The following is an 11183-nucleotide window of genomic DNA, read 5'->3' as shown; positions in this document are numbered from 1 at the left end:
CTCATTTTACAGCCCTTCTGTTTCACCAGAGATAACTGAAGATTATTTTGAGGAACTGTTTATCCCTAACTGAAAGGTGCAACCCCTCTGTTACTGGCTCTTCTGACTTCACTAATTTTGATTACAGTGGCAGATGCAGATAAAACAACCACATGAAGCATCAGTAATGAAATTATGGGATTTATCAACCAGTGACATCAGAAGAAAATGTAATCATTCAAGCTTCCCTTCCAAATCCAATACTGATATAATTATTTCTTTTTCTCAATACTGAGTTTCTATTTCTCAGTACTGAGAATTATATCAATTGCTGATATAATTATTTCTTTTTCTCAATACTATATTATATCAATATAGTATTGATATGATATATCAATACTATATATTTTTAAAAAGTTTATATTTCTGGTATAACATAGGTGATAGTAGTTATTGGGGAACTAGCTGGGCTTTAATTGGTGATGGAGATAACTACCCTTTAATTAATGATAGAGATAAGTAGCCTTTAATTAGTAATAGGTGGACTGTGATTATATATGTATTATATATATGCCAGGAACAGCTCAGCAGTATAAAAGGTTCTGCTGCAGGTCCAGGGCAGAAGTTCTGGTAGCTCTTATTCCCTAATAAACACTCCAGTCTCCCTGGATGACATGAAGGCCTCAGCTCAGTATTTGGTGCAGGTTTCCATGACTACCTTGAAGGCAAAAAATGAAGTAGAGTCTTTTATTTTCCCTGCAATATGTGAGAGAAAAGCCATGGAATGGTTTGCAGATGTTCTTGTTGTCTCTTTAGAGGCTCCTTTGATGCTCAGACAAGGCAGAAACCAGCCACCCTCCACTTTTCAAACCTAGGGATTGCCAGGTTCAAGTAAAAAGGTGTTCTAAAGGTCACCCCTTTTCCCCAGGGCATCTGTATGTGTCCATCTCTTCCTCAAGCATCTCCCACCCTTCCACTGCATTTTGGTCATTTCCTGATCCATTACAGAATGAAAGGACAGAATCCAACCTCCACACCCCTCTCTGGCTTTTCTGGCCTGAGCTGCACACAGGAGTGCAAATGATCAGGAAATCATTTCAAATCCAGTGGCTGCTAATGCATCTGTCTGGTTTTGTCTTGCTGCTGTTAATGGAATTCCAAGTCCTCACGGCTGAATGTCACCAGGGATGTTTGCTGTCCTCCTCAGCTGAGATCTTATCAATTGCTCATTATTTGATAAGCCATCAGAAATACAGTTAAGTAATTAAATTCAGTGCCAGAATGGAGCGTGAGTGACTGATCAAGTGAGGATAGAAGAAAACAGAGCAGTTTGGAGTGAATTTCATGAATCATTGTTCTCCCAAAATTTAGAGAGAGATTAATTTTCCTCTTTTATTTTTTAATTGAAAGACTCTCTCCTTTCTAAATGCTGATGTCCTGGCAGTGTGTTGCAGTATAAAACTTGAGTGTCAGTGTAAAACTTCAGTGTCCTTTGGTTCTGAAAGTTATTTCACAAATACTTCCTTTACAAATCAAAGTAGAATAATGAGAAATAAATCCAAATCTTAAACCACATTCTCCCCAGTCCTCAGTTCTTCCAGGGCAGAGGCCAAGCAGTGGAAATCACAGATATGGATGACATTGTTGTTCATACAAATAATTCCTGATTATGTCCTGGATGAATCCTTAGCCTGAGACTACAATTCATTCTTTTACCCCCCTACTGCCAAGTTCTCAGAAAAGTTATTAACAAGCCTATTAACAGGTTATTAACAAGCTTATTAACAGGTTATTAACAAGTCTAGCAATGGATTTGTTATCTGGACAAACTATACTGGGAACCAGACCCCTAAAAAGCCCCCAGACAGTTTTGCTTTTAAGACACTACTGAAAATCATGAAGTGCAAACCACAACTTCAGAGATGAAACAGAAAGTTCTTTTTTCTTGTTCTAAATAATCCACCCTTTCTCCTCCCCTGGGTACAATTTAGGTGTTTGCAGCCACAGAACCTGTTCCAGCATTTCTTTGACACAAGTTACTGATCACACCAAGTCCTTTGCCTTTAAATTAGATATCCAAGACCACCTTTAACATCTACAAAAGCCTGGTTGATCTCTAATAAGTGCCACTTGCAGTTCAAGTGTTGGGTTCTCTGTTTTCTGTCCATTTCTTTTTCATTCTCTCCATGGTTTACATATTTATAATAATTTCCCTTTTTTTGTTGCAGAGATCTTGATGTGAAGACCTCAAAATATCAGCAGAGCCTGTGCTTCAGTCCTAATCTCAGTGTTAATGAGCAAAACTTGTCCAAAATTAGGAGAGAAGATGGCCATCAACTGGAAGGTCTGCTTCTTCAGCCTCATATTGCTTCCTCTGGTAAGGAAAAATGATTTTATTTGCATTATTCTGTTATAAATCCATGTTCTCAAGGCCAGCATTTGCCAAGAGGGAAGGATCTGCTGCTGACACTGACTCTGGATTTTTCTGGGTGGTCTCATAGTTTGGGTTAAGACTTTTCCAGCCTCCTTTGTTAATGAATCAGGACTGTGATCATTGCTCATCCTGGGAAGGGCAAGTCCATCCCTTGAGGCCATTTGTTCACTGTTTTTAACCAAGATTCAAAATAAAATAAAGTCATAATTAGAAAAAAAAAAATAATGCGTCTTCTGTTTCAAATCCATTGGTTTAAGAATATCTTTTTTCCAGACAGAGGGATAAAATTAAAGATTCCCTACATCCCCCCACTATGAAACCTAAACCTCAAGACATTCCAGGCAGTGCTTTTGGAGGCCTCCATTTTCAGAGGAGCAATTTTAAGAAACAATACAAATGGGCCTCTAAAGATACTAAAGGCACTTAAAATCATCCATCATCTTTCTGAAGATATTCAACTCTTTATGAAGGTGACAGGGATTAATTTTCCCCACAAGCCTTTACTTGCTAAACAACGTGCTGTTCCTTTAATAACTCTGTGTTAACACATCTGGGGATTGTAACTCTCCCTCTCCATTGTCCCTACACACAGTGACTGCACCTCTCCTCAATAACAGCCACAAAACCACTCAAAAAAGATTTTTTTTTCCCCTTTGTAGCTGCGAGGAGTTGTACACAAGCCCTGCAATAACCTCTTGTTGCATTCAGCACAATTCTGTGTTAAACCATTGCTCACAAATGTGCTTTTCAGCCCTTCTCCAGGAGCAGTGCTACAGGGATTCAGTGACAAAGAGCACCAGGATTTCAATCCTCCAGCTCATTCCCTAAAGAGCTTTTTACAACATCCATGCAAATGCTTTGCACTTGCTTAATACACAGAATATTTACACATTTGTGCACTTTAATAGTCAGTATTTGAAAGAATTCATGACATTTAGTTGGTTTTATTTTTAAAGGGCAGCTGTTTATTGTGATGCTGGCGTGACCAGAGCATCTTTTAGCAGTTTTTGCAGATTTTTTTGCTTTTGTGTATCAATTATGTGGCCTGTCTTCTACAATGCATAGCAGGCAGCACAGAGAACTTGGTTTTACTTTGGCACACAAAAATACATTTTCTTTCCTTTTGGCTCTTATTTAGAGTCCATTTCACTGCACATCATGAATTATGTGGCATAATTCAGCTAAATTCTGTAGAATTGGGTTGGAATTGGTACCATAGTTGTGTTCATCCAAATAATACAAATATATGGCCTTGGAATTTTTATCTAGAGCATGGCTCCTGTGACTCTTCCTTAGATTTCCTGCTCAGGTAGAAATGATTGCTTATTAAAAACTCAGTACGTTTAATTTTTATAATACATCTCTAAAAATACTACTGTGAGCTTCCTCTAAGTTAATGAGAAGGGGGAAAAGCCCCCAAATTTAACCTGATTTAGGTACTGTGAGATTCCTGCCTATAAAAGGAGTTTAGCTCAAATTTAGATCCTGGTTTTGGACACAGAAATGTTGATGACATGGATCCTGCCCTGGGAGAGACTGGAAAGCTGAATTCCTGGCCATGCAAGCATATTTTTCAGACTGCAACCAAAATAATTAAATGATCAAAAGACAAAAGGCTTTTCTGTTAAATGGCCAACAGCCTTCAATATTTCAAGATTTTCAGTGCTCGGCTCGAGACCCTTGAAAGGTGTCTTGTTATTTAGAGGTGAACAGTTTTTAATTAAGGGAAATAAATGAACAAATCTCTTGAGCTCTCAGATGGGTGACCTTCCTGGCAGTTGGAGAAGGACAGCAAATTCCCAATTGCTCACGTTTCAGGACATCACTGTGGTTGCTGAGCTGGATAATTGGTGATCAGCTCCAGCTTGTGGAAGGAACAGTTCTTAATGAAATACCAAATAGCAAACCAGAGCTAATAAGAAAAAACACTGCTTTGTTTTTGCTGCTTCTGCAAAGTTTGTGGCCTTTTTTACGATTATAAGGTTTTTCTGCAGTCTTTTGCAAGAATCCAGACATTAAAGTTTACCATTGAACACACATGAATTTGTGTGTTTGCACACACAGAGCCCACCACAGAGATTATACAATAATTTGTGTATAAGTATTCATTTCACATTAAATCCTTACATTTCTTTTCACAGACCAGATTTCAGGAGTGATATAATGTTATTTGTGTTTCTTCCCTTGCTGTCACTCTTTTGCAGTTCTTGTGGTAACACATTTCTCTCCACTGGGGCACACCCTTTCCCTGTGAACCATCTGTAATGTGCTGTGCTCCTGACCTCAAATTGGCACTTTCCTCTCGTGCAGATTTTCCAGATTTTCCACCAAGGGAGTGGATGTGACTTTTAAAATAATTGGGAGTAATTGAAAGTCATCTTAGACTTCACAATGTTCCTGGAAGAAAGCTGTTTATATAGTGCTTTCCTCCAAGCACATCTGGTCAGACCCTTTTACCCACAGAAGCCCCAGTCTGATGTCCACATCCATAAACAAATCAAGAAAAGACAAAAAGAAAACCAAGTATGAATGGGAAATTCCAGGTGGCTTCAAGTATAGGCTCTGACCAGACAACAAGAAAATAATATGCTAAGAAATAATAAGAAATTGGCATTTTAAGCCAGTTCTAACTGTCAGAGTCAAGGGTGATTCAGTTTTTCATGTGTTTCACAGGCTGCTCTGCATTAACCTAGCCTGTGAACCCCTCAGGACTGAAGGCACCAAGATGCCTGCAAGGCCTTTAGAGGAATTCTTGAGCTTTACTTTTTTCTGCCATTTTAGTGCTTTCCTAGATTTAAATACCTGTGTTGCTATTTTAGCTGGTTTTAACCTATTTCTTTCCGATGGCTCTGCTCTTCCCAGTAATTTCCATTCTTTGCTTTGGATGAAACTCCAAACAACCTGGGATAGTGGGAAGAGTCCCTGTCCATGGCAGGGGGGTGGAGCTGGATGGTCTTTGAGGTCCCTTCCAACCCAAACCTTTCTAGGATTCCATGATGTCTTTTTTTTTTTGGCATTTTGATTTTTCTGACTGGCATTTTGATTGACTTTGCATTCCATTCATCTGTGATAACACTGGGCTATGTGCTGCTGTTGTGGGTTTTTTTAGTTGGAACATATTAACAAAAGTCATCATAAAATTATAGAGAAGAAAGGATCCCAAACCATCATTCCTTTGTCTGGTTCCAAATGTACTTGAGAAAACAATGAGTTTCATGACTCACAAAGTTGGCTTGGTGTATGAACTGAATTTTAAATGTAACTGCAATGCAGGTGTTCTAACTGTCCAGAATAATTCCATCTGATGCATTTCTTCACCTAATGCTTGGAATTTCTTGTGGGTACGTGTTTAATATTGCTACACTTAAATGTTTCCAGTGGCAGAATATTCTGTGTAATGTTTGATCAGCCGGGAAGAAAGTTCTTCTTTAAAAAAAAGAGAGAAATATGGAAAAGGGAAGGTGTAAGCGATGCCTCTTGTGTAACAGCACTGAAGTGTCATCTCTGAGTGAGAGTCAGGTGGGCAAACACAGATTTGGATGTGCAGGCAGCACCTCACAGAGCAGAGAATGAAACCTGGATCTGATGAGAGTTAAGTAATTCATGAAGAGCTGAGGAGAGGAGCTGAAGTGTTTGCTCAGCCCCTGTTTGCTGCGGGGGGGAATATTTCTCAATTTGCTCAGGGTGTGTCGAGGCTGCAGAGCAGAGAACTCTCTGTATCCTCCATTATTCATCCCTGGCTGTCACTTCCAGTGCCAGGCTACCTTCAAATAGAATCATCCACCTTCCAGCCTCTGTTATTTTTAAAAGATGAGGCGCTGTGTATTTCAGACACGATATTCTACAAGTTTCTCTCCCAGCCTTCAACGTTTTTAAGCCCAGCCCAAACATGAGGCTCCTCAGGCACAGACATAAAAGCTTGGATTGGTCCCTGCCCTTTAAGCAAACCAATTTTTTTTTCCATTCCAGGGCTTAATGAGAGAGAGCTTTTAATGAGTTTACCTGCCTGGTGATTTGTAGCATCTCATACCCCTGTTAGTGAAGTCAAGCTCTCTGTAGGACTGCAGGTTTCTCAAACACAGTGCACAGTTGCATGAGACTTCCCTGTTATTTGTGTAAAGAAAAGATAAATATTTTATATACAAACACAGCCTGGGGACTGCTGGGAATGTTCTCCATAGGAGATAAAAACTCAGCTAACCAAGGCATTAATGCTGCTGGAGCTTTTCCATTTTAATAGGAGGAGCTGGTGCTGGGGCAATCTGGAGAAAATAGCAGCCTCTTAAAAGCCTTGTTCAAAACAGAAAAACAAAGTCTTTGGATGTGTAATACTGGGTAAAACAGTTCCAAAGAGAAGGTTCAGGATTCTGGTATCACAAAAAATCATCTGAGAAAATCAGCGTGGCCAAACCACAGAGGCCTTGGTACCAACCAACTTCAAGGACATCCCAGAGGCACAAAAATGAGGATTTCAAGTCCCAGATGGTTGTTACCATGTTAGTTAGGTGGGATAAGGACTTCCAGAGAGTGCCAGAGTGAGAGTGGGATTTCCTCCTGCCATATCTCTAAGTCTCTGTGGGTTTTTTCTGAGAAACTCAGGGGTTTTACACTCCTGAAGGTGGTGGGAGCCCTGAAAATAGTGTTGGTGCTCTGTCTGGTGCACTGACGCTTGTAACCTCACCTGGGCACCTCAGGTGCCAGTCAGGATTATTGCAGAAGCTAAAGAAGGACACCTGGTTAAAATGTAAAAATGTTACAATGTTTTTATAGAATTATAGGATGGTTTGTGTTGGAAGGAACCTTGAAGGTCAGGTGTCCTGGGCAGAGTCACTTCCACTACACCAAGATTTTCAGAGCCCTGTCCAGCCTGGTCTTGAAGATTTTTAAGCTTTTTATGCTAATTTGCACAAAAGATGAATGACAGGGAGAGAAAAAAATCTAAAAGTACACATACTCTACCCAAATGTGGTTCACAACACTGTGAACAAACACGGGTATCTACCACAACTTTCCTTTAGACAAAGTATCTCAGTCTTAAAAATGCAAAGCAGCAGGTAACAAAGCAAAAAATAGTTGCCCTGTTTTATATTAAAATGTTCACATTTTTTGCCCTCTGGAAGTAGCAATGATTTCTGTGAGAGGCAAATAAAATGATGACAACACTGATTTGAAGGCATTAACCATTGTGACTTTTTTATTTTCCCTGCTGGTTTTGCATTCATGAGCTTGCAGGAGGGTTGGATGAGCAGTCAAATAACAAATGGGGCATTAGAAAGAGTTCTTAAAAAAGGAGGCTGTAAAAAAAATTAAAATAAAATCAGAATCAGTGATTTTTTTTTTTTTTTTTGTTGCTCAGCTGTTAATACCCAGCTCCTGGAGGGATAGTTTTCAAGTCTCTAGACTTCAAGAATGTTGCCTGCAATTCCTTGGGTTTACTGACCTCAAATTGACACTTCCCTGTCCTGCAGATTTTCCAATTTTCTACCAAGGGAGTGGATGTGACTTTTAAAATAATTAGAGTAATTGAAAGTCATCTTAGACCCCACAATATTCCTGGAAGAAAACTGTTTAAATAGTGCTTTCCTCCAAGCACATCTGGTCAGACCCTTTTACCTACAGAAGCCCCAAAATTGATGTCCAAAGGAATAACAACCTGGCTGTTCAACCTGCCAGCTGTTTAAGCTCTGTGAGGCCCCTTAGAAAGCCCTGCCAGCCCTAAACCCTAAAGTTCCTGTCACTGCTATCCCCAGGGCACAGAACCCAACCCCACAAACCCTTCTCTGCTTCCCTGGGCAAGGGGTGAATTGCTCGCTCCAGGGAAACTTGTGCTCCTGACAGAAAGTTGTGTTTCTCTCAGATTTATTTTCCCCATGTGGAAGTGGCAGATTTTGGAGCTGTGGATCCCATCTGTACCAAAATCTGATGATCTCTGTGATCCTTTTCTTCCATGCCAGTTTTGCCTAAAAGGACACCATGAATGAATCAGAGCTGCCTCTGAGCTTTCCTGAGTGTGTGCTAGAGCTCAGTTCTGCGCCTAAATAAATCAGGAAATTCACTTAGAGCAATAATTAGCCCTCTAAATGCTAGATATTTGGATTGGAATCAAGAGAATCCTGGAATGGTTGGGGTTGGAGGTGACCTTAAAGCCCATCCAGTGCCACCCCTGCCATGGCAGGGACACCTTCCACTATCCCAGGTTGCTCCAAGCCCCATCCAGCCTGGCCTTGGGCACTTCCAGGGATCCAGGGGCAGCCACAGCTTCTCTGGGAACCTGTGCCAGAACCTTGGATGAAGATATTTATCTATACTTCTATATAATTTTGATTCTTCTATATTTAGTGTTCTTCTGTACTTAGTGATTGACACCTCTAGACATTGGTGTAACCCATCCTGAAACGCCCCTGATGCTCTCTTTACTGCAAGGGCCTAAACAAAATTATTTCAGACTAAACTTTGGTCTCTTTAGTTTTTAGAAATCTCATTTTTATTGGGCATGTATAATAAATGTTATGTGCATCAGGAATAGATGACAGTAACGCAGCCTTGCCCAATTGATTGTCTTGAATTTTCAGTATCTTGTGACTCATCTTGGTGGGGAGGTTTGTAAGGTTATCACAAATGCTGTTTACTACTCTTGGTTCCAGGAACACGTTTTTAAAATTCAATATTAAATGTATGTTCTGGTATGAGTGTGGGCAGATGCCAATGGATCTTTGTGTCTGGAGTAAAAAAAATTACTATAAATGCATCCATTAAATACTTCAGAATCGTCATAAAAACACCCCAAACCCAAAGTAGATCTATTTTAAACAAAACAGAAAAAAAATATTTTCCCCACAGAACAACATTTTAAAAATATTCTGTAGTACTTTCACAGAATTATTACTTCCAATAGAGTTCAAAGAATCCAATCTCAATTTAAGCCATTTCTCCCCTTTTTTTCTGCATCTCAGATTTTTAAATACTTATTTTCTTCAAACAAGAAACAATATAGAAATGAACACTTTTTAACACTCCTCAGCTCTCTTAATAAGAAACAAATGACAGTTGCTTGTGGTTTTTGCTTTTTGGGTTTGTTTGTTTGTTTGTTTGGGTTTTTAATGTTTTTTGTGAGGTTTTTTGGGGGGTTTTTTGGGGTTTTTTGTTTTTTTTTGCTATCAGTATGGTTTAGACTGAAAATCCAAACAACATGTTGAGGGAAAATGGTCTCAAGGAACATCTTTGAGGCAGATTTAATTTGTTCTGGGGAGTTTGATGGTTTCCCAACCTTTGTACATGCTCAGTGCCTGACCTCACTGCTCCAGCCCCCTCTAGATCTGGATTTCTCTGGAGGATTTCAGAGTGATGAAGGATTTTACTGTTCCTGCCCTTCCCAATAACACATTTCTGCAGTGCTCTTTTCTCGCTCTGTGGGCTCCTTTTGGAGTGCAAAATTCTCTAAGGGAATATTAATTCTCTAAGAGTTTTAGACAGAAGAAAACACTTTATCTGCTGTCTCCTCTTTCCAAATGATTTTGGCCCCACAGTCTCTCTCCAGCTCAGAATCTGTGATCAAAATGTGTTATTGAGGGGTTATTTAGGCTAAATCCAGGATTTCCTTGGGTTTGAAGACTTCTACAACAGTTTGTCAACAATTTCACCCACTGATAATTGCACATTTGGGAGGGGGAAGTCCAGAGATTTTAATTTTTTTTTTATTCCCTTTTAGCCACATCTGAACATTTTTTATATTTGACATAAAAGTGTTTTTTAGACATTTACTTTATGCTTTCTTGTTTGCTAAGGGCTTGCAAGATAACTGATAATGCAAAATGGAGATTGGGTAGGATTAGAGATATGCTAAAGCTCAAGGGTAGCAAGTTGTTTTCACTTCCTCAGAGATATTAAAATGTTCTTTTCCCTGCTGCCCTCTGGCTGAGCTGGTTTTAGTTATTAGGTCTCTGTTAGTTATGATAATTTTCTCCATTATTTAAAAAACATAAAAGAAATAACAGATTTGCTCTGCAACAGCAATTAAATTCTCATGTAATTTCAATCTAAGTCAATTTGAGCACCTCTTCCAGCAACATAAATATGTGAGCTCCAAACCTTTTGGGCATCATGTGTTGTTTATTTTGTCTGAACTCATTCAGAAACACCAGGTGAGCAAACTGCACCTCGTTTAAAATAACCATTTACTCTCATTGTGTATTTTCAGTTTAAAATGTTTGCCCCCCAAAATGATGAATTTGCTGTTCATCCACAAGTGGCTGTAGCTGTGGGAATTCCCAGGAGCTCTTCGTTTGCAGAGCAGCTGTGGGAGAGCCAGGAATTCTGTACAGCATCAGTGGGAATGGGTAGAAACATGCTGAAGAACTTTTAAACCCTTAGGAGAGCAAATTAATAGGATCACATATATGGAAATATATTGATTTTTCTATTCCTCCATGTACCCTTCAAACCTGAATGTTGTGGGTCAGTTCAACTGAATTTGACAGAACCACATTCTCAGAAAAATTAATTTTCCAACAGTTTTTAGGCAGATTTGTTCTTAATTCCTTACAGAAAGATAAATTTCACAAGAAACTCAGTAAACTGCAGCTGTGGGAGAGCCAGGATTTTTGTACAGCATCAGTGGGAATGGGTGGAAAGACACTGAAGAACTTTTGAACCCTTAGGACAGCAAATTAATAGGATCACGTATATGGAAATATATTGATTTTTCTATTCCTCAATGTACCCTACAAACCTGAATGTTGTGGGTCAGTTCAACTGAATTTGACAGAAGAAC

The 11183-nt window shown here is 39.4% G+C and overlaps 1 long non-coding RNA gene across 1 annotated transcript in view; it reads left to right on the top strand.

Moving 5' to 3' along the window:
* The first annotated feature begins 2213 nt into the window (after positions 1-2213).
* LOC115948258 overlaps positions 2214-11183 on the top strand; it is a 35668-nt gene continuing 26698 nt past the window's right edge. Inside the window, exon 1 of the long non-coding RNA XR_004082096.1 lies at positions 2214-2356. This is a non-coding gene — a long non-coding RNA (uncharacterized LOC115948258). The remainder of the gene's footprint in view (positions 2357-11183) is intronic.

Source organism: Geospiza fortis, unplaced genomic scaffold, assembly GCF_000277835.1.
Source record: "Geospiza fortis unplaced genomic scaffold, GeoFor_1.0 scaffold182, whole genome shotgun sequence".
Lineage (NCBI taxonomy): Eukaryota > Metazoa > Chordata > Aves > Passeriformes > Thraupidae > Geospiza > Geospiza fortis.
Note: the sequence above shows the minus strand (reverse complement) of the source record. Positions and strands in the feature narration are given on the sequence as shown.